Here is a 23,389-nt window from a genome sequence, read left to right as displayed (position 1 = left end):
AAATGCCATGGCAGTGAACCCACACAAGGGCAATGCCTCATGACATTGTATGGGACAGGGCTACTCCTGAGACAGTAGAACTATCATGCAACTCCTCTCTAAGGAGAACCGCAGACACTGAATGCCAGCCCATGAGAGCTTCCGTATGGGCTGTACCTACTAATGCCATGGAGGTGGGGTCCCTGAAGCCTTGGAGACCCAAACTTCACCCTAGTGTGTCTGGAAGGTGTGATCTGGAGTCAGTGAAGATTGTCCTTAAGCTTCTGAATTTAATGTTGTGTGCCTTGTTTTATTTTGGACTTACCTGGGAGCTATTACTCCTTTCTTTCTGCATATTTCTTCCCTTTGGAATGGGAATGTCTATCCCATGCCTATCCCATCATTGTATTTTGGAAGCACACATTGTTGGATTTCACAGGCTCATTGCTGGGGAGTAATTTGCTTCAGGATGAAGAGTGCCTTGGATCTCACCCGGAGCTGATTTAGATAAGACTCTAGAGTTTACACATTTAAGTTGATGCTGGAAACAGTTAAGACTTTGAGGGCTATTTGAATGGAATGAATGGACTTTGTAGGTAAGAAGGCTATGGATATTTTGGGGGCCAGGAGTGGAATGCTATAGTTTGAATGATGACATCACCTCCAAAATTTATGTTCAAACTTAATCTCCCTTGTGATGGTATTTAGAGGTAGGGCCTTTGGGGAGTAATTAAATCATAATGACTCTACCATCATGAATAGATTAATGCCCTTATAAAGAGGCTTTAGAGAGAGTGCTCTTTTCCTGCCCTCTGGCTTTTGCCATGTGAGTGAGGATGCTGCAAGAGGGCCCTCACCAGACACCTAATGCCAGCACCTTGATCACGGCCTCCTCTGACTCCAGAAATGCAAAAACTTAATTTCTATTCTCTATAAATTACCAGTCTCATAATTTTGTTACAGCAGCAAAAACAAACTACCAATCGGTCCATTTTTAATCTGTATCATACTACAGTTTTCGTCTGTACCCAGTCTCTTTGGTTCCTGATCCTTGGCCCAGTTTCCCATTTACAATATATAGTTTGTACAGTATCTCAAACTTGACTTCTCACCTTCATCCCAAGGACTGACTTCTGACTTTCACTCTTCTCTGTGGCTCCTGTGTGCCTCTTTGACTTCCTTCCTCTCAGATGTTTCTGGCAACACTTTCCATCATTCCAACTTCCCACCAGGCCTTAGTTCCAAGACCAAGACACAGAAATTAGCTTACAGCTTTTCTTACTCTCACTCCTCCCCCAAAAGCACCAAGGAAAAGGTCAATGTCCCTTTGTAAACAAGGCTACAGTGTATTGTATTCCCTATCCATACTTTAATATCTCAAGGACTAGACTTGTGTGTAAAATTTAGGCATCTATGCATGTGACTGATATAACCATTATCTGTTGTAGTCCTGAGGCAGTAATGAATAAACACACACACACACACACACACACCCCAGAAAACTACTCCTGCACCTCTATACTTAAGTATGTGTGTGAGTTTGTGCTAGTGCACAACTCCATCTAGACCTCTACATTTGGTATTTATTAATTTTTAAGAGATTTTAATTAGGAAACAACACATGTGTTCTATGCTGTTTTCATTTGTTGATAAATTCTTTAATTCTAAACAATTCTATTCAAGCTTAGCAGAGAAGAACGAGGATGAATTTTGTATTCTTAAAACCCCATCTGTTTTCTCATGTATCGAAATAGAAAAGAAAAAGAAGAGGAAAGCCTCACGTCAGTTACACCATTTTTCCCAATGAGATGATCTTGGAGGTCATGTGCTTTTCACCATTATTTCCAAGTTGCCTTCTGAGAGCACAAACGTAATGCAATTGGGCTCCAAACCTAATTTGAGCAAAACTATTTATAGTCTGAATAAAATATTTTTATAGACTTAAGTAGCAACAAAATCAACAGCAAAACAGCTGTATTTTTGTGAGAAATAAGAAGTGAGATTACAGAACTGTGTCATGGATGCTCTTTACTACCTTTTAAAATCAGCACATTTTCACCATTAACACAGCTACGTTCTTTTCTTAGAGACTCAGCCCACATTTCAGCTTTGCCCCTTCACGAGGGAACACATGGGGGGGATGCAGAAGAGAGATAATTGCAAAAACATGGCACTTGATGCTTCAGTTGCCAGCTTTTCCCACCCCAAATAATATACTGGAATTTCAAATCATGTGTAATCCTTTGTGAAGAAAGCATAGAATTATTTTGAAGGAAAATGAATAAGGAAAAAGTGATTTGTTTGAAGGGAGAAAAAAGCTACTTTTTCCTGTTGTAGGATGAACAAACTTTTGGTTTTTAACTGCGTTTATCACCATAAAGAGAATTCAAAGTGAATTCATTCAAGTCAAGTGACCTTATTTTGTGGAAGATGGATATTAATATTTCATTTTGAGTCTCTGTCATTCTCTGCCGGGTGTGGCCAGGAAAGGTTGCTGAAACCCACTCATCCCGACTCTGGTCTCATTTCCCCTCCGTGGATAACAGTCACAGAAGCCTCATACCAATGTGCTGAGAGTCACATTTTCCATCAGCAGCATTTTGCTATTTGGAAAGTCCTCAAGCAATTGTGCCAGCTGCCTTGGAGTTGCCTGCAATATGGCTCATGTGTTTCTCACAGAGGGTCTGGGAAGCTTTGTTAGTCTCAGGGGCATTTATTAAATGTTTCCAACAAAGACAAGTTACCTTTGTCTGTCAAATCTGATTCTGAACATGGTCTTGAGTTACTCTGCATTTCAGGATGGCGCAATAATTCTGTGATGAAAAATGAGAAGTGGATCTGGAAACGAAGCACCAGTTGTTCCTACCACTGTCTTTTTCTTCAGAAGGAGCTCTGTGTTGTGTAATTCAGTTTTCAGATGTGGCTCTTCTGGCACCTGTTTTTACATTCGGATGTAGGGTACAGAGAAATTTATTGCTTGCCTAGAAATTTCTTATGTTCACAAGTTGATTGCTGCTCAGTCTGTGGCTCAATGGATGAATTCAAAGTGTTAAAATAGTTAAAAACATTTTTAAACATTTAGTTTTATTGTTTTGTTTCATTAGCTCAATGTTTACAACAATAAATGGTTTTTAAAACATCTCTGAAAAGTCCAGTGGAACACAGAAAGTATGGAGGAGGAAACAACCCTTTCTAGCAGAGGGTGGATGCAGGCGCTCAACCCGCACATTCTTTTCCTTGATTCCATTTCGTCAGTGCTCTGCAGAAGTGGACTCTAGAGAAAAGTTTTTCTGCGCATGTCTTGGTGGTAGTGTGGAGGCTCAGCTAAGGTGCACCGAATCTTCAAGTTCCTGAGTAAAATAATGAGAACCTCTTTACCACTTGGCTAAAAATTTATTCTCCAGGAAGAATCTAAACATTAGGAAAACAAATTAATTAATAGCAGACAATGAAAGCTTCCTCCAGGTCGGTATTTAGTTACTGAAATCAGTCCCCGAGCCATCCTGAAGACTGGAAGGGATGAACAGGGGACTGATTCAAGTTTCCATCATTTTTGGCATGATCTCCAACAAACCTATTAAGGAATTTCTCTTTAATCAAATGTTCACATAAAACATAACAAATTAAAAGCATCAAAGAAAATCAACAGGGAAAAATTTACAAAGAATTATCAAGAATGTTTGGTGCATTATTGGTGAGTGAGATGCATGATCTGCGTAGGGAGTAGGACTTACCAGAGGGAATCTATTAATCAGTTCCATTTGGTCAATAGCTGTGACTGCTCAAAATGCTGAGGTACCATCCCAACCACCTCAGGCAGCAAAGCCTGAGGCCAAGAGGTAGCCAGATTGCCCAAGTGTGAAGTGACTTCAATGTAGGAGGTACACTGCATTACATTCCACTGTCTGGGACAGTGGAATGTAGAGAAGACCTCTATTAGAGATGCCTTCTATCTTTCCTGATTCAGCAGTGATTTTCTCTGTTAGATAACTGGGTTTCCTCTGCTGATGTTTGCAAGTTTTAAGCAATTAGTCTCAATATTTCATGAATCTTTATTTATCTTAGAGGAAGGTGATCTTGTTGCTAGCTGGAAGAAAAAAATGTGTCTTTGAAATTGTTTTCTAGTCCTTTTCCACTTGTTTCCCTAGGCACTGACTAAAGACAAAAGAAACTTCTCCAGTGGATGAAGTTTGTCCACTGGCATCCACAGCAATGATGTCCTTGCTTCCCAGAGCGTACACGTTCTTTGCTGGTGAGTGAAAGACTGGGCTGTGGCATCCTTCCTCCCGCCTCACATGAAGACGCATTCCTTCTGTTCTCTAAATAACCTTGAAACAGGCTAAGCTTTCCAGAGCTCATTTATAGAAATCCTCAGTTTATGCAAACACAGTATCTTGCAAAAGAATTAAAAAGGAGGACCAGAATTTAGAAATAGTAGTACAAGGGAAGAGCTCAGTGAGGACCACCCTGGAGATGGAGAAAAGATCCAAAGTCTGTTTCCAATTATGAGCTTCTTGGAGGATAAGAATATTTAAAGTAGTTCAAAATCAGGTGATGATGGAGAGGTCATCTGTGTTGAAGAGGGGCAGGGCAGCCTGGCTTGTGGGGAGTTGTAAACCTTGATTATAACTAAAATGAGATAAGTTTGTATGCAAACAAAGAGCAATGTGCCTTTGGGTCTAGTGACTACAGCTGGGCAGACAGAATGGGAAAATAGAGAAAGACTTCGCTTAGAATGAAGGAGAGGGTCATAGCAGTGTTATTAAAACATTTCCAATGGGAAATCCTGGCTTTGTATCTAAGCTCTACCAGGTTGTAGTTACTTTGGGTGATTCATTTCAACTCTGGTGGTCATAGCTTCGTTATCTTTAAGTGATGGTATTAGCCAGTGTAGCCAGTGATTCTCAAACTTTTTTGATCTCAGGATGGCTTGGCACTCTTTTTTTTTTTTTTTTTTTTTGAGACTGAGTCTCACTCTATCACCCAGGCTGGAGTGCAATGGCATGGTCTTGGCCCACCGCAATTTCTGCCTCCCTGGTTCAAGCAGTTCTCCTGCCCCAGCCTCCCGAGTACTTGGGATTACAGGCACCTGCCACCATGCCTGGCTAATTTTTGCATTTTTAGTAGATACTAGGTTTCATCATGTTGGCCAGGCTGGTCTCAAACTCCTGACCTCAGATGATCCACCCACCCTGGCCTCCCAAGTGCTGGGATTACAGGTATGAGCCACCGCGCCCAGCTGGCTTCACACTCATAAAAAACTATTGAGATGCCACAGAGTTTTAGTTCATGTGGAATCTATGTATTGATAATGATCATATTAGAAATTAAAATGATAAATTTAAATTAAAATATTCATTAGTTTATAATAACAGTTATAAGCTCTTTTCATATTAACATAAGGTATATTTATGAAAATTAACTATATTTTCCAGAACAAAAAAAAGTTTGGTGAAAAGAGTAATGTTTTGCATTTTTGCAAATCTCTCTAATGCAGTTAGATTCTCATATCTGCTTCCGTAGACTGTGTTACAGTATCACACATCTTGTAGTCTCTGAAAAACTCCACCGTATATGTATGAGATAAAGAATGAATGTCGGGATGGCACATCTACCGACCTGTGGGAGTTCCCGAGACTGCCAACGTAGATGTCTCGTTCAACCTGAGAGAGAGAGTGCGCGGAAGAGAAAGAATATAGAAAAGTAGAGTCTGGAGGGCTGCGTGAAGATTATGGTCAAAACGCAGCAAATTTATTCTTGTGGGTTACAGCTTTTATACCTTTTTTCTTGTTTACATTTACCTTATCTCAGCAGAAAGAAAGAAAGGGGTAGACAGAAAGGAAATAGAAACTCCATAAAAAATAGTTATCAGGGGCTTGTGATATCCGCTCAGAAAGCAGTTTAAGGGGGCTAGTGATAGTAGTTTACATTTCAAAGATTTTACATTGCAAAGATACAATGGCACCCTTAAGGTGGCTGGTTAAACCTGTTTTTCACCAGGAGCTAAAACAAAGGCTTGGCTCCAGGGAAAATATGGGCAGAGGTCTCTGCTCCTCTTAGGCATCTCAATTGCAGCAAGTTTATTGCTTACACAGAGACTGAAGGGGACATGGAAGCAGACAGCATAATGTCCTCATAAACTGCAGGCCTTTGCTTTTGCATTCTGTTGTTGCTTTTAGTGACTCAGCTCATGGCCCTTTGTCTCACTTGACAGCCCTCGAGGTGGGGAAATGCAGACAGGTCCAGCAGCCAAACTGGGGCGAGTCAACTAGCTGTCTCGAGCCCTTGGCGCGAACACCACAAATGAATAAGTGAAATAAAACTAAGTATTATGAAAATAGTTTGGACTTGCAGACTCCTAGAAAGGGTCTTGGGAATGGGAAAACTTATGTTTACATTCCCAAGGCGTAATAATACCACCGTCTTTGTTTTGTGTGTGTAAGATACTCACAAAGTCTTTGTCCATTACTCACCTCTTCCTTTATCTGTGATCTTCAGACACTTGGCAAAGGGGGAGATATCTTAGAGTCCTGAACTTCCCCCTCTATCCTCCTTCATTCTGTAAATAATGCAAAGGAATCTTCTCAGGACACTTCAGGCAACTCTGTGCCTCAATATCACCTGGTACCACCCTATACCTTTCCCATTCTGGAAGCTAGTTCCTCAGAACAGACAGAGAGAAGAGATAACTCTGACCTGCCTTCTGGAATGCCCCTGAGCTGAGGGCATTATTTCATCACTTTGCCCTCTCCCTGATGAACAAGCATGGGCTTTTGAATCAGACAAGATGGGACTGAATTCCAATTATGTGATTTCTGTGGCCGTAGGCAGATTGATTAATACCTTCGACACCCATTTTTCTTGTTTGTAAGAGGTTAATACATATATGGTTGTAAAAGGATTAAATGTGATACTATATTCAGTGCTTGTAAGATTCATGGAAGCACTTAAAAATGATAATTTTTATTATTAGAAAAGAGTATTATAATTATTCACAAACTCTGGAGAATAAATAATAAAGAGAACTTTTTGAGAAGGACATACTTCCCACTGTTCATCGTCCTTGTGTGAAAACTTCCAGTAGATCAGTGGTACTTAATCATTTTTGGTTTTAGGAGCCCTTTACATTCTTAAAAATTCTTAAAACCAAAAAGAGTTCTTGTTAATATGGGTTTGATCTACTAATATTTACCATAATAGAATTTTTCCTTTTTGATTAATATGTGATTTAAATACAGTAAATTTTACCTTTCCAAGTTTTATAATTAAGTCTATGATCTATTTTCAAGTTAATTTGGTAGAGTACAAAATATAAATAGAAGTTCATTTACACAGAGACAGGGTATCGGAAATGTTCAGACAGTTCCCTCAAGTCTTCAGTTGAGTATTAATGAGCATATGCATAAAAGAATACAACACTGAGAAAGAACTACCTGAATAGAGCACCCAGAACCATTTAAGAAAGAGACTCACACCTGGCTGGCAGTAGTTTGTGTTCCCATGAGTCAAAGTGGAAAAAAGTTCTGTAATATGTAGGCATTGGGTACTCAGAAGTATATAGCTGCAGTACTAGGGAAATATTAGCCCTAGACTAAAAGCTCCTTTGATCTTCCTTAAAAAAGATGAAAAGTGCACCACAAAAGGGCTACGCTACTTACAAGAAACTTAACTACATCCTTAACAAAGCTTAAAAATATTTTAAGTTACATTAGAATATCCAGTACCCAAGAAGTTAAAATTCACAATGTTTGCATCTAATCAAAAATGACTAGGCATACAATGAAGCAGTGTGAAATGATTTATACTGAAAATGACAGCATATTTCTCATCAAAAATAATGCAACTTAGAATTATATGCTGGGATAAAAATACATCTTTTAAAATGAAGACAAAATTAATACTTTGCAGACATTCAAAAACTGAAAATATTCGTCGTTAGCATACCTGAATTGTAGAAAATAATGAAGTCCATCAGCAGAGAGAAAATAATATTAGAGAGAAATATATATCTACATGTGGAAATGAAGGGCACCGGATATGATTCTGTGCAAATACTTTTGAGGACTAAGTCATAAATTCTTTGCCAAGGCCAATTTCTAGAAACGTATTTCCTAGGTTTTGTTCTAGGATTTTCATAGTTTGAGGTCTTACATTTAAGCCTTTAATCCATCTTGAGTTAATTTCTGCATTTGTAGGGGTTCAGTTTCATTCTTCTGACAGCTCATTTTCCCAGAACCATTTATTGACTAGGGGGTCCTTTCTTTTTTTTCTTTTTCTTTCTTTTTTTTTTTGAGACAGAGTTTCGCTCTTGTTACCCAGGCTGGAGTGCAATGGCGCGATCTCAGCTCACTGCAACCTCCGCATCCTGGGTTCAGGCAATTCTCCTGCCACAGCCTCCTGAGTAGCTGGGATTACAGGCACGTGCCACCATGCCCAGCTAATTTTTTGTATTTTTAGTAGAGACGGGGTTTCACCATGTTGACCAGGATGGTCTCGATCTCTTGACCTCGTGATCCACCCGCCTCAGCCTCCTGAAGTGCTGGGATTACAGGCTTGAGCCACCATGCCCGGCCTGGGGGTCCTTTCTTTATTGCTTTTTTTGGGAGTTGATTCTGTCAAAGATCAGATGGCTGTAGGCACATGGCTTTATTTTTGGGTTCTTTATTATGTTCCATTAGTGTACCTGTCTATTTTTATATAGTGTCATGCTGTTTTGGTTACTGTAGCCTTACAGTGTAGTTTGAAATTTGATAATGTGAAGCCTCTGGCTTTGTTCTTTTTGTTTAGGATGACTTTGTCTATTCATGCTTTTTTTTTTGGTTCCATATTAATTTTAGAATAATTTTTTTTAATTCTGTGAAAAAAGGACCTAGGTAATTTGATAGAAATAGCGTTGAGACTGTAGATTGCTTTGGGCAGTATGGTCATTTTAAGGATATTAATTCTTCTATGAGCATAGAATGTTTTTCCATTTTTTGGTGTCATCTATGATTTCTGTCAGCAGGGTTTTATAGTTCTCCTTGCAAAGATCTTTTGACTCCTTGGTTAGCAATATGAGGTATTTTATTTTTTTGTGGCTCTTGTAAATGGGATTATGGCCTTGATTTGGCTCACAGCCTGTATATTATGGGTGTATAGAAAAAGCCAATTTTTGTATGTTGATTTTGTATCTTGAAATGTTACTAAAGTTGTTTATTAGGTCTAGGTGCCCTTTGGTGGAGGCTTTAGTTTTTTCTAGGTAAAAATCATATCATCAACAAAAAGAGATAATTTGACTCCCTCTTTTCCTATTTAGATAGCTTTTATTTCTTTCTCTTGCCTGATTGCTTTGGCTAGGACTTCCAGTGCTATGTTGAATAGGAGTGGTGAGAGTGGACATTCTAGTTTTGTTCCATGTATTAGGAAAACAAAACAAGAATGTCTGTGGGCCTGTCATCAATGGCTCTTATTATTTTGAGGTATGTTCCTTTGATGGCTAATTTGTTGAGGTTTTTTTTCCTTTTTTTAATCATAAAAGTTGTTGAATTGTTGTTGAATGCTTTTTGACATCTATTGAGCTGATCATATGTTTTTTGTTTTTATTTGTGTTTATGTTGTGAATCACATTTATTGAGTTGTGTACGTTGAGCCAAATTCCACTCAGGAATGAAGCCTACTTGATCATGGTGAAATAGCTTTTCATATGCTGCTGGATTTGATTTTCTTGTATTTTGTGGAGGATTTTAAAATATCATTAAGCTTATTGACCTGTAGTTTTCTTTTTTTTTTTGGTGTCTCTTTCACTGACTTTGGTATTAGGATGATACCGGTTTCATAGAGTGGGTTGGGGAGTGATACAGTTTGGTTGTGTCCTAACCCAAATCTCACCTTGAATTGTAGCTCCCATAATTTCCATGTGTTGTGGGAGGAACCCATTGGGAGATAACTGAATCATCGAGTGGTTTGCCCCATACTGTTCTCTTGGTAGTAAATAAGTCTCATGAGTTCTGATGATGTCATAAGGGGAAACCTGTTTTGCTTGGTTTCTTATTCTCTCTCATTACTGCCGCTATGTAAGACATGACTTTTGCCTTCTGCCATGATTGTGAGGTCTCTCCAGCCATGTGAAACTGTGAGTCTGCTGTGAGTCTGTTAAACCTCTTTTTCTTTATGAATTACCCAGTCTTGGGCGTGTCTTTATCAGCAGTGTGAAAATGGACTAATACAAAGAGGAATCCTTCCTCCTTGATTTTTTGGAATAGTTTCAGTAGGCTTGGTACTGGCTTTTCTTCCTTCCTTCCTTCCTTCCTTCTTTCCTTCCTTCCTTCCTTCCTTCCTTCCTTCCTTCCTTCCTTCCTTCCTTCCTTTCTTTCTTTCTTTCTTTCTTTCTTTCTTTCTTTCTTTCTTTCTTTCTTTCTTTCTTTCTTTCTTTTTCTTTCTTTCTTACAGCTTATAACACCACTTTTATTAGAAAAGTTATACATAACACAGCATCAGCTATTTTCAAGAACAATATTAAACCTGATAAGCAACAAAAACCAGACTAACAAAATGTGTAACAAGAAACTAATGACCTTTCTAAAATTGAACATTCAATTATCTGCAATGTCTTTTTACAAACAGGGAAAACTCCTTGGTTTACAAGCACATCATATTGAAAATAAAGCTAGTACTGGCTTTTCTTTGTGCTGGTAGAATTTGCCTATTAATCCAGCTTATGTAGAGCTTTTTTTGTTTGGTAGTTTTTAAAATTTAATTACTGATTCAATTTCATAACCATTTTTAATCTGTTTATGGTTTCAAGTTTTTCCTATTTCATCATGCAAGGCTGTGTGTTTCCATGATTATATCCATTTTCTCCAAATTTTCTAGCTTGTGCACCTAGAGGTATTCATAATAGTGTCTGAGGATCTTTTGAATTTCTCTGGGGTCATTTGTAATCTGTTCTTTGTCAGTTCTGGTTGAACACCTTTGGATCTTCTCTCTTTTTTTCTTTGTTAATCTAGTTAGTAAGCTATCAATCTTGTTTTTTCTTTCAAATAACTAACTTTTTATTGGTTGATCCTTTGTATGATTTTTTGAGTCTTGATTTTGTTTTGTTTGACTCTGACTTTAGTTATTTCTTTTCTTCTGCTAGCTTAGAGGTTAGTTTATTCTTGCTTTCCTAGTTCCTTACGTATGATATTAGACTGTTAATGTGATATTTTCCTATATTCTTGATGTAGGTTTTTAGCTTTATAAACTTTCTTCTTAACACTGCTTTTGATGCATACTAGAGGTTTTGGTATGTAGTATCTCTATTTTCATTTATTTCAAAGAATTTTTAAATTTCTGCCTTAATTTTTGTATACCCAAAATTCATTCAGGAGCAAGTTGTTTAGTTTCCATGTAATTGTGTGACTTGGAGAATTTCTTCATTGTTGATTTCTATTTTAATTCCCCTGTGTCTGGAGAATATGCTTGATATAATTTCAATTTTTTGAATTTATTGAGACTTGTTTTATGAATGAACATGTGGTTGATCTTAGAGTATGTTTTATGTGCAGATAAAAATAATTTGTATTCTGTGGTTGATGGGTGGAATATTATATATATATACACACATACGTATATATATATATATATATATATATACACACACACATACATATATATGTATATATATATATGATCCTATTGGTTAAGTGTTCAAGTTTTAAGTCCAGAATGACTTTGTTAGTTTTCTGACTTGATGATCTGTCCAATGCTGTCAGTGGGGTATTGAAGTTCCTCAGTGTTATTGTGTGGCTATCTAAATCTCTTCTTAGGTTTAGAATTAATTGTTTTGTGAACCCATTGGATGTTTATGCATCCAATATTGGGTGCATATGTACTTAGGATAAGTAAGTCTTCTTGTTGAATTGAACTCTTTACATTGTGTAATGCCCTTGTTTTTTTCATTTTTGTTTTAGTTTTCCATTGTTGGTTTAAAGTGTGTTTTATCTAATATAAGAATAGTAACTCTTAGTCTTTTTTGTTTTCCATTTAAGTGACAGATCTTTCTTCATCTCTTTACTTTGAGCTTTTGGGAGTAACTGCATAGAGATGGGTCTCGAGGACAGCAGAAGATTCTGTCTTGGTTTATTTTAATCCAATTTGCCACTTTGTGTCTTAAGTGGCATGTTCAGACTGTTTATATTCAAGATTAATATTTATATGTGTGATTTTGTTTCTGTCATGGTGTTGTCACATTGTTGCTCTGTAGACTTGGTCATGGCCGAAGGTGAAGGTCATCTTACATGATGGCAGGCAAGGGAGCGTGAGCAGGAGAGCGGCCCTTTATAAAACCATCAGATCTCATGAGACTTATTTACTATCAGGAGAACAGAAAACAAACAAACAAACCAAAACCACCCCGTGGTTCAATTGTCTCCCACTGGATCCTTTCCATAATAGGTGGGGATTATGGGAGCTACAGTTTAAGATGAGATTTGGGTGGGACACAGCCAAACCCTGTCAGGTGGAATGAGGGAAATAGGAAATCACCATTAGAACACCACAATAACAATTACTTTAGGCAGCACACCAATTTTCCATAGACCAAATTTTATTGATTACAAATTGAAAAGTTGTAATTTACTATGGAGAAACCTGGTAGACACAACCTTAACCAGACAATTAAATTTATTATCACCAGTGTCAAGACATATTGATATCACATATTCCTGGAGAAAGACACATCACCTCTGTGGCATTCTTTTGCCATATCCGTAACTTTAATCTAATCACGAGAAAATATGAGAGAGACCCAAGTTGAGGGCCATTCTACAAAATCTCTTACCAGTATTATTTTAAAATATCAGATAGATAGTACTAAAGAGATATGACTACTAAATGCAATGTAGTACCCGAACTAGATCCTGGATCAGAGTAAATATGTTAACGTAAAACCTTGTGAAATCCAAATAAATTCTGTAGTTTAGTTAGCAGTATTATATAATGTTGATTTCTTAGTTTTGGTAGCCACATTATGATTATTTAAAATGTTGGCAGAGGAAACTGGTAAAGAAACTGTTTGTGCTATCTTTGTAAGTCTTCCATAAGCTTAAAATGATGTCCAAAACTAGCCTAGCATGGTGGCCCATGTGTGTAATCCCAGCACTTTGGGAGACTGAGGCAGGTGGATCATGAGGTCAGGAGTTCAAGACCAGCCTGGCCTACATGGTGAAACTCTGTCTCTACTAAAAATAAAAAAATTAGCCAGGCGTGGTCCTGGGTGTCTGAGATTGCAGTGAGCAGAGACTGAACAATTGCACTCCAGCCTGGGCAACAGAGTGTGAATCATTCTCAAAAACAAAACGAAACAAAACAAAACAAAACCTGATGTCCAAAACTAAAAACTTTTAAATAGTTCAGGAAACAACCTAGTGAGAAAAGTGGCGTTGTTTTACATTTTTGAAAGTCGATTTAATGAAGGTCTTTAATGGGAATCAGATGGATTCTGAATTTTATGTTCTATCTGTTACAATATTATGTGTCATATAGCCTCTGGAAACCCAACTGTATCTTTGTAAGAAACTGAGAGTAAAAAAGGCAATTGTGTCATTATAAAAGTAGTTTTGACTTTGTGAATTCCTGGAAAGGATTTATGGGTCCCTAGGCCCTGTCACCCGTTTGAGAACCAGTGAATTAGAGTAACACTCTTGAGTTCTCTTTACCATTTAGGGTGATTACTGAGTTCTGGAGACAGACTGGGCTTCTGCTTTCTTTTAGGGGAGGTGTCTGCCTCCAGAAAATTTATGTTCTGGGTTGAATATTCAATTTGTAATAATATTATCAAGCCCACTTTTGGCTACATCTAACTGTATTGAACAAATAGCTTTGTTACTATTAAATTAGACCTATTGATCTCTATCCACAAGAGTCCTGCTGTATATCTTGGTTAGTTCAGAGCTTGGCCTGGGATCAGAGATGTTCTTTTCCTCCTACATCCATGATATGAGCTTGTGTGATTCACAGTGTAAGGATAAAAGAGGACAACGTGGCAATAAATAGGGAGTGATGGGGAAAATTGTCCAGAATAAAGTATCAGATTCACCAGGGAAATCCGTGGATCCTTTCTCTGAGCTCACTACAGCCCAAAGTAGGAGCTCTTCTTTGTGTGGTATTTGCAATACTAGATTTACTTATGTTCAAAAGCATTAATAATAAAGTAAATGACTATCATATGTGTCTGGTTATAAATCTTTTCTTTCTCCCATGACAAAAGCTTGGCCACTCACTTTTACCTGAAGTTCATAGTTATCTTCCTCTGAAACTAAATTCTGGGGAATAAGCCATTTCAATATGGCATCCTATGGGAAATAAAGCTCTGGAAACTCAGACATTCAGCCCCTTCCAAACTCAGAAGACAGCTGCTACCCACACAGTCACTCAATATTCACATTTCCAAATCTTGCTTTGTAGCTGAACTTTTAAAGTACCTCTAGAGTTATGCTTGTACAATCTGATTCTGTTTTACTATAATTCCTATTTAGTTTGTACTCCACTAATCCAGATTTTTGCATAAACACCACTCCTATGATTCCTGTTTAATAGAATATTGAAAATCATTTCCTTATTGACAGTCTTTTGGGCTATTAAGAATAAAATATTTTATTTTCAGAGCAGTTTTTACATTCTCCAAACTAAGGAGGTGAAACAGTAAAGATTCTTTTAGCTTGCCTTTCATTTTCAGAACTAGCAGATTCCTGTAATATAAAGAAAGGTCTTTGGGGTTTTTAGTGCAAGCCTATTGAAAACTGTTATTTCTTTCACTTCATTTCACTTATAAATAATACTATTTTACATGTTCTATGTAAAAGAAAAAATATTTCTTTAAAAATTATTCTATAAATTCTTTATAATCTATCCTTGTGTGTAGTGATGACCTTTTCCTACAGAAGAAAAATGTGTGTAAATGCTACTTTAAGTTAATTATAAATAATGTTGCTGACATGAACAACTCAAGGCACACCTAGAAAATATATTTGTATGGCCAAGCCTGGTGGTTCACACCTGTAATCCCAGCACTTTGGGAGGCCTAGGAGGATGAACCACAAGGTCAGGAGTTCAAGACCACCCTGGCCAACATGGTGAAACCACATCTCTACTAAAAATACAAAAAACTAGCTGAGCATGGTGGCAAGCATCTGTAATCCCAGCTACTCAGGATGCTGAGGCAGGAGAATCTCTTGAACCAAGGAGACAGAGGTTGCAGTGAGCTGAGATTGCGCCACTGCACTCCAGCCCAGATGAGAGTGTGAGACTCTGTCTTTAAAAAAAAAAAAAAGAAAAGGAAAATATATTCATATAACCCTTATTTTGGTAAACATTATATCTACGTACTTATTTCTGAGGCACAGGGTTTCTTATATAGTCAGCTATTTTGAAATATTTAAAACAGTTTTTAGTTTTGTGCTAGTTGCAAAAACTGACATTTTAACATAAACTATCTGTCTTCTATTTCAGTTGAATTTTTAAATGAACCCCTTAGAGATAGTATCTTTGTATCTGACTAATTACTAGATGAGGTTTAAATAAAAGGAGTATGATCAACTTCATTTGAACACATGAAAGTGGTGACTATTTTCTTCTCCTTCAGTTAGTTCATGTCATCCTGTTTCTCGAGTGATAAAATGTGAAAGATTCCAAGAGTTGTAAAAAGAGAGAAAACAGGAATACCGAAGCAGGGAGTGCATAGGTAAGTAAGGAAGAGTGGCAGGGAGCTAAATCTTGAGAAAGCACAGGGCTCAACAGACAGACTGAAAACTGTTTGTTATTAAATCTTACATTAGATTGGACAAATGAAACTTCTTACCTGAGCAAGCTCACCTGTGAACTGGGCAATTTCACTGCAGTTTTTTTTTTCTTAGAGTTATTAATAAGATGAATTGATATAGTGCCAATGCCTTTTAGAAACAAGAACCAAACAAATATGAGGTGACATGGAAAGTTGTCTCCAAAAAAAAGGCAGACCCCAGGAAACATTTTAACTATATTTTTCAAAATTGCTTTCATTTTCAAAGATTTAGAACTTCAGGGAAACAAAGGAAACTCCAGCTCATCTCCCACATCTTTGGGTGAGAGGATCATTTTCTGACTCTCTGCAAGTGTAGGTACCTTGCTTTTCACTAGTTAGAAGCTCTTGCACTCCAGTCCTTACCTCCTGGTGCGCTTTGTTCCTTATATTCTGTCTGTGATTAATGCAGGTAACTTCTGACTACACCCGTCACATTTTAATCTAAGCTAAAGGGAGAATTATAGCCTAAAAGCACGGTAGGTAATTCCATGAACTTGTGTCTGAACAATAGAGAATGATTGAGTAATGGAAAAATCATGAGATCCTTCTGTTTCAACTCAGTGCATTACCAAATTGAGTGCTGGAAGAAGATCCTAAGGAAAGGTGAAAGAAGGACCAATTGGGGAGAAATCATAAATACCTGAATAATTAAATAAGCTGCCAGTTAATTATAGAAAGAAAAAAATAAGTTATGAAGAGATAAAGGCACATTACGAAGGAGAGCAGAGAAAAAGCACCATGGAAGGAAGCTTGTAATTAAAAACAGAATGAATGAAAACAGATCGTAACTGGCTAAGTGGATGAAAAGGGAGGAAGGGAAAAATAACATAGTTTTTAAAAATGGCAATGATAGAGGTAAAGACTCTTCCAACAGAAAGCAAGGACTTTAAAATAAAGATATCTTCAAAGCAAAAAGGGACTCAAAAGGCTACCTCAAACTGAGTGACAGAAACAAGAAAGAAAAAACCTGAAAGGGGAGAAAAGACAAAACACGCAGGACAAGTAAGTAGACACAGAAACATACATTAGGAAACACTATGAAACAGACATATCTTCTTCAAACATTAATGAAAGAACAAAGCTCTGAGAGTAATAAAGTGTTAGTTATTATTCCACTACCGGCTAGTCTGTCTTTGCTGGCAGCTTTAGCATATCTACGTGTTTGAGTGACAACCTCCTGTCTTTGTGATTTCTCTCACTTTTTAAAGCCCTCCTCCCCAGGGGTGAACTAATTTTATTCTTATAGAACCAGCGTAAATAGTGGGTCAAGAAATCTTGTGTTTTGAAGACTGACTGAGAAAGAAAATTTCCAAAATTTTCTCCAAGCTGAAAAAGATATAGAAGCCTTAGACCAAATGGTGGTCAATACCCAGAATATTCCCAAATAGATTAATATCTGTAATTGGAAATAATGGCAATTTCTAGGGTTACGTCAGGACAAAATGAGATCATATAGTCTGAACACTGTCTGGCATCTAGTACACACACAATAAATATTAGCTCTTATTATTAGCAAAATAGATTTAGTTTAAATGACCAACATCAGATGGCTCTTTAAAAGCAACTGAAGTGTAAAACCAAGGATGTGTGGCCAAAAATGTGAAGTTTGACTTGCCATGACCCCATGTCAGAAGACTAGAAGATTCAAAATGTAATCTTGGTTAAAAAAATCCAGGGAGAATTATTACATAACATTTCTATTCCAGACAAACTGACAGTAGGTTATAATTAGTAAAGAATGGGACCATCAAAGTCTTAAAATAACCCATGAGGCAACATGAGTTCTCTCAAAGGAACATGCTTTCTTGTATGTTACTGATCAATTCCTGATGTTTTTAAAGAGATGAGAAAGCAAGACCATAGATAGTTAGTTGATTTAGCCTACTAAGAATTTTCAAAGGCCTTGGACAAATTTTCACACAAGCCATTTTCAATATCTGGTGATACTGTGGTGAAGAGGATATTTTATCTTGTGCAGTGCTTAGAGAGAAGAAACAAAGGATACAAATAAACAAACTCTTCTCAGTGATCCTCTGACAGAATGGGAGTTAATTGGATATGCGTGAGGTGTTTGTGTTGCCACAACCGTGGGAGCGCATAGCCATCTGGGGGTGAGGGTTTCCCGTGGATGCTAAATATCCTTTGATTTGTGAAACAGTCTGCTATAACCAGGGATTGTCCAGGTCCAAATGCTGAAAGTGATCTGGCCCAGGCTGCTCGTTGAAATTCACTGAGAAAGATAAAATGATATTGCTCCTTTTTCAAATAAGTCATTAGAAATTCTACCACTTGGATTGTATCTTCTCTTAATGTGAACCTGTTTCCTCATTTGCAAAAACAGAAACAACGATGCCTTCCCTAAAGCATTTCAAGGATGAAATATGACATATGCACCTAGCTTAGAATCCTTTCAGGCATCTAGCTATTACTCCGTAAGTGGAGGCAGTCTTTGTTACAATTAGCTGGCATATATATATATTTCTTTTGTCTGAAATTCCCTTAACTCTCAATCTCCTTTGCAGTTTTTCCAGGTCTTGAGAATTGCCTTCTCAATCAGTTGGACTGATGCCTTAGACCCTTTCCTGGACACCAGTCCTTGGTTTTGGAATCCGGCTCTACTATGACATTTCCTCTCCTGTTTCATTTCCTGATGTTCATGGCTCTGCTTTATGGACCTGGTACTTACATCTGGTGTGTCTGTCTGGGCTCACTGACAACTCCTAGATCTACTATTCTAGAAATACAGCTGGTATATTTGCCTTCTCAACCAGGTGTAATGGTCCCTCTCCCAGCCATTTGAGTACACAGCAGGTAACCTTGAGTTAACAGGCATACTGGAATGTCAAGTATAAAGGCTACTCCAGCTGCTGCAGCTATGCAGAAGGAATAACCTCAGATTTATCTTTATTTTGAAGTTTTGTAAAGAACATCTGAACTCTTCTCAAAAGATCTTCTTGGAAGCCCAGAATATGAGCCTTATCTTCTCATAACGATGGCCTTGAATCTTATGTCCTATTTCTAGCTTCCATTTTCATGATGACAAAAGTCAAAGAAAGAGGAAGAAAGTGATCTATAGTTTAGGAAAATAGATTCCTCTCCGCTGTGAGCAGCACAAGTGCTGCCACTCCAAGGTGAGCTTTTTGGTGAGTCTCGTCTGGCTCCCAATGTCAAACTGAACACAGTCCTCTGGTTCTCTTTCTTTGGTCTTTAAAACACTGGCCATGGTTGCCTAAGATGACTTCATTTCTGCATACAGTCATTCCTTAGTGTTGGTGAGAGCTTGGTTCCAGGACCCTCCTCAAATGCTCAAGTCCCTGATGCAAAATGCTGTAGTATTTGCATGTGACTTAGACATATTGTCTCATACTTTAAATCATCTCTGAATTACTTATAATACCTAATACAATGTAATGCTATGCAAATAGTTGCTATACTGCATATTTTATATTTTTTGTATTGTTATTTTGTAGTATTTTTCCAGAATATTTTTGATCCACTGTTGGTTGAGTCAGTGGCAGAGCCTGTGGATATGGAGGGCCAATGGTAATTGTACTTTTTTTAAAGCTTTTAAGTTCAGGGGTACATGGGCAGGTTTGTCATACAGGTAAACTTGTGTCATGGGGGTTTGTTGTACAGATTATTTTGTCACCAGGTATTAAGCCTTGTACCTATTAGTTACTTTTTCTGATGCTCTCCCTCCTTTCATTCTCTGCCCTCGGATAGGACCCAGTGTGTGTTGTTCCCCTCTATGTGTCCATGTATGATCATCATTTAGCTCCCACTTATAAGTGACAACATGCTGTATTTGGCTGTTTCTGAATTAGTTTGCTAAAGATAAAGGCCTCCAGTTCCATCCATGTTCCTCCAAAGGACATGATCTTGTTCCTTTTTATGGTTGCATAGTATTCCTTGGGGTGTACGTATCACATTTTCTTTATCCAGTCTAACATTGATAGGCATTTAGGTTGATTCCATGTCTTTGGTATTGAGAATAGATTTGCACAGGTTTAAAAATTTATGGTAAGATATACATAACATAAATTGTATCCTTTTAACTACTTTTAAGTGTGAAATTCAGTAGTATTAAGTATAATCTCATTGTTGTCCAACCATCACCACAATGTTTTGTTAAGAGTGGCACAGCAGACAGCACTCTGAAGTCTACTTACTACTATACAATTCTTTGCCACTCATTTTATCTTTGCTCTTACCAAGCTACTACGAATGGGAAATAATTGGAAGGTCTACTCACAACTCACTAGGCAGTGATCAGTTAAGAAAAATAATCCTTCTTTTCAAAGACTGAAGAGTATTCCATTGTATACAAATGCCACATTTTCTTTATCCGTTTATCCATTGATGGACACTTTGATTCCATTTATGGTTATTGTGAAGAGTGCTGCAATGAACAAGGCAGTGTAGAAATCTCTTCAACATACTGATGACATTTCTTTTACATATATTCCCAGTAGTGGAATGGTTGGATCATATGGTAGTTCTAGTTTTAATTGTTTGAGGAACCTCCATACTGTTTTCCATGATGTCTGTACTAATTTACATTCCCACCAGCAGCAGGTGTGAAGATTCGGTTTTCTCTACATTCTCTCCAACACTTCTGTTTTGTCTTTTTGATCAAGTCCATTCTAATAGGCATGATGTTATACATCATTTGGTTTTAATTTGTGTTTCTCTGATGATATGATTCAGCTTTAAAAAAGAAGAAAATCCTGTCGTTTGCAACAACATGAATGAACCTGGACAGCATGATGTTAAGTGATAGAAACCAGGTACAGAAAAACAAATACCTCATCATCTCACTTACCTGTGGAATCTAGAAATGTTAAACTCAGAAGCAGAGAGTAGAATGGTAGTAGCCGGGGTCTGTGAAGGGAGGGCATAGAGGGTTGGGGAGAAGTTCATCAAAGTTTACAAAATTTTAGGTAGATAGGAATAGGAAGTTCAAGAGATCTATTGTACATCATGGTGACTGTAGGTAGTAACAATGCATATTATTCTTGAAATTGTTGAGAGAGTAGATTTTAAGTCTTATCACCACAAGAAAATAAGTATGTGAGGTAATGCATGTGTTAATTAGCTCCACCTAGCCATTCCATAATGCATATATGTTTAAAAACATGTGGCACATGAGGCATATATACAATTTTTGTCAATTAAGGTAAACAAATATGAATGTCTCCTTCCAAAAAAGCAAAACAGCAAACAAACAAACAAAAATATAATCCAACCATACCGCTGCTTTTTTTAGATGTCTCAGGCCGAGCAGTACTGTCATCAAGTGATCAGTTCTGTTCGGCTTCCTTGTAGCTTTTTTACCATTCAGCCTTTCCATTAAAGTACTCGTTTCAACCCAAGAAACCCCTTGTCCCTTATTGATAGTCCTCTGCAGTGGAGAATGGTGGAGGAACCCAGCCATCTTCATCCTGCTCTGTGATGCTGCCTGGCACAAGGCTTTGTACAGACTGGACTGCATGGTGATCCCTGGAGATTGACGGAGAATTCAAAGCTAATTCTCACTAGAGCCACCTGCTTTGAAAGGTGAGTTTCTGTGGCCTCTTCTACTGAGATGCCGTAGTATCTTCATGGCTACTCTTTTCCTTAGATTGGTGTGAGTGTGAGGATGGTCATCGAATATGATCCCTCAAAGTACCTCCCAGACACAGTGTGATAGCAACTTAAAATGGAGATAATTAAAAGTAGATCCAGGCTCTCACACAGCCAATCGAATCCTGTACACTTGAGTCTTACTGAAACTAGGAACTCCTGAGATTTGCTCATTGTTGAAGAAACTCCTCAGTCAGAACTGCTGGATGATCATTACATTGCATCCAGCAGATTAAGAAGATGAAACTACTGGTCAGGGTTGATGTTGGTTATGGGTTTACAAGTTTCTGAAAAAGAGCCATGAGCATGGGTGCGGTTGATAAAGAGGTTTTGTTAAATCCCTCAGAATATGCCAAATCATGTGTTTTCTCCTCCCGCTCCTCCAGAAATTACCACAAATACAATAATCTGTTTTTGACACACTCGGTTCTATGACAGGACTGGGAACTAGTCTAAGAATCTCTTTCCTTGAATGCAAATCTCCTGCTGTTGATTTGTGGTTTATTTTCCTACACGGGGTGGCAGGGATCCCCCAGCTGGCTTCCACATGGGATGCAGGTCCACATGAGATTCTATCCTTGTCATGGCCTGGAGCAGACACAGGACATGTAGGGTGCCTTCTGTTAGTCATGGATTTAGGTGCTGAAGGGTGCCAGCCTAGACCTGCGGAGGGTTGCCTTGTCTTCATGCTCCCATGAACTTCTGCTTTCCACCCCCACGACAGCAGTCAAGGCAAAGGAAGATGAAGAAAAAAAAGCATTTATGGTCACAGCCAAGTATTAGTTTTTATTTTAAATGGTACAGGCATTGTGAGCAAGGACATTTGTTTTTATCAGATGGGCCAGACCCTGTTGGACTGTGGCATACTTACCATTTATTCCCGGGTCTCTCAACCCAAGTGAGCAGTCAGCAAAGAAACCATTTGGAAGACCCTCTGTTGTTGTTGTTTTAAATACCATAACTAGATTAACTAATGCTTATTCCGTTATTTGCCATAAATGATCCAACTTTTTTCCTTTCAGGAAGGTGTGCCCTGTGGTCAGGACCAGACATGTTCCTGTGCTTTTTCTCTTCACCTGTTTTTCCCCTATGATGCAGAGGCAAAGGGGCTTTGGGTGGGTGTAGGTTGAATGCCCAGGAGGGTGCTGCCCAGTGAGGTCAGTGCATCGGTGTCAGTGACCCATGCCCACCTAGAATTGCCCCCACCAGGGCCTTGTTGAGTCTTCTCCCTGCAGCTGGGAATTTTGTCCCGCCTTGATGTAGATGTGCATTAACTGAGTTAATCTGCATAGGAAGGGATATGAGCTCTGAGTTCCTGGACTCTTCCTTGTCTCAGGTTCCTGGGAATGATTTAAGAGCTGGATTCGAAGCATCTTGGGGAGCCTGGGGGGTCTAACCACTCATGTCTCAGGGACATGGGAGGGCCTAACAATCAAAGGGTGCTTGGGGCTAGACATAGAAGTGGGAAGAATGTGGAGAACAATTGAACAGAAGCCTGGCCTTCTAAATATCTAAATAATGGGCTTGAAGAACCATACAGACCACCCAGCCCCTGGTATAGGCAAAGAATGGGCAGTGTCTGGAAGCAGAACTGGAAAGACCCCCATACACACACGTGGCTCACCCATGCTAGATTTTCAATCCTGGACTCAACACTGCCACTGACAAATATGTTTTTTTTTCTGGGAGACTCTCTGACCTCACCTATCCTTAGGTTCTTCATGTATAAAGTAGAAATTGTAACTCATTTGTCAATATTTTCCTGGGATAATACAAAAACAAATGAGATGCAGAAATGCTTTGCAAGCAGATGAACTAAATAAGCATATCCAGAGTACTGGCAAACTGGACTGCTTCTTCCTACCCACTAGTTTGCTAAGTTTTGGAAGAGAATTTGTGGGCAAACATCCTATTTTACATCTCCCATCTGGGGACAATATATCAAATGACATAACATTTTAATCATGTAACACAAGTCTACTGTTATGA

General features: G+C 38.2%; 1 long non-coding RNA gene across 1 annotated transcript in view; it reads right to left on the bottom strand.

Annotated features, from left to right (window-relative positions):
• The window catches only part of LOC103791800 (uncharacterized), a 60,525-nt gene extending 53,853 nt beyond the window's left edge, over positions 1–6,672 (bottom strand). Inside the window, exons 1-2 of the long non-coding RNA XR_004740592.3 lie at positions 6,453–6,672; positions 1,092–1,213 (exon numbers count right to left, since the gene is read on the bottom strand). This is a non-coding gene — a long non-coding RNA (uncharacterized LOC103791800). The remainder of the gene's footprint in view (positions 1–1,091; positions 1,214–6,452) is intronic.
• Positions 6,673–23,389: the final 16,717 nt, after the last annotated feature.

The sequence above is a fragment of the Callithrix jacchus genome, chromosome 3 (assembly GCF_049354715.1).
Source record: "Callithrix jacchus isolate 240 chromosome 3, calJac240_pri, whole genome shotgun sequence".
In the NCBI taxonomy this organism is placed as follows: Eukaryota; Metazoa; Chordata; class Mammalia; order Primates; family Cebidae; genus Callithrix; species Callithrix jacchus.
The sequence above is the reverse complement of the archived record's forward strand: the minus strand, read 5'-3'. Positions and strand labels throughout refer to the sequence as shown.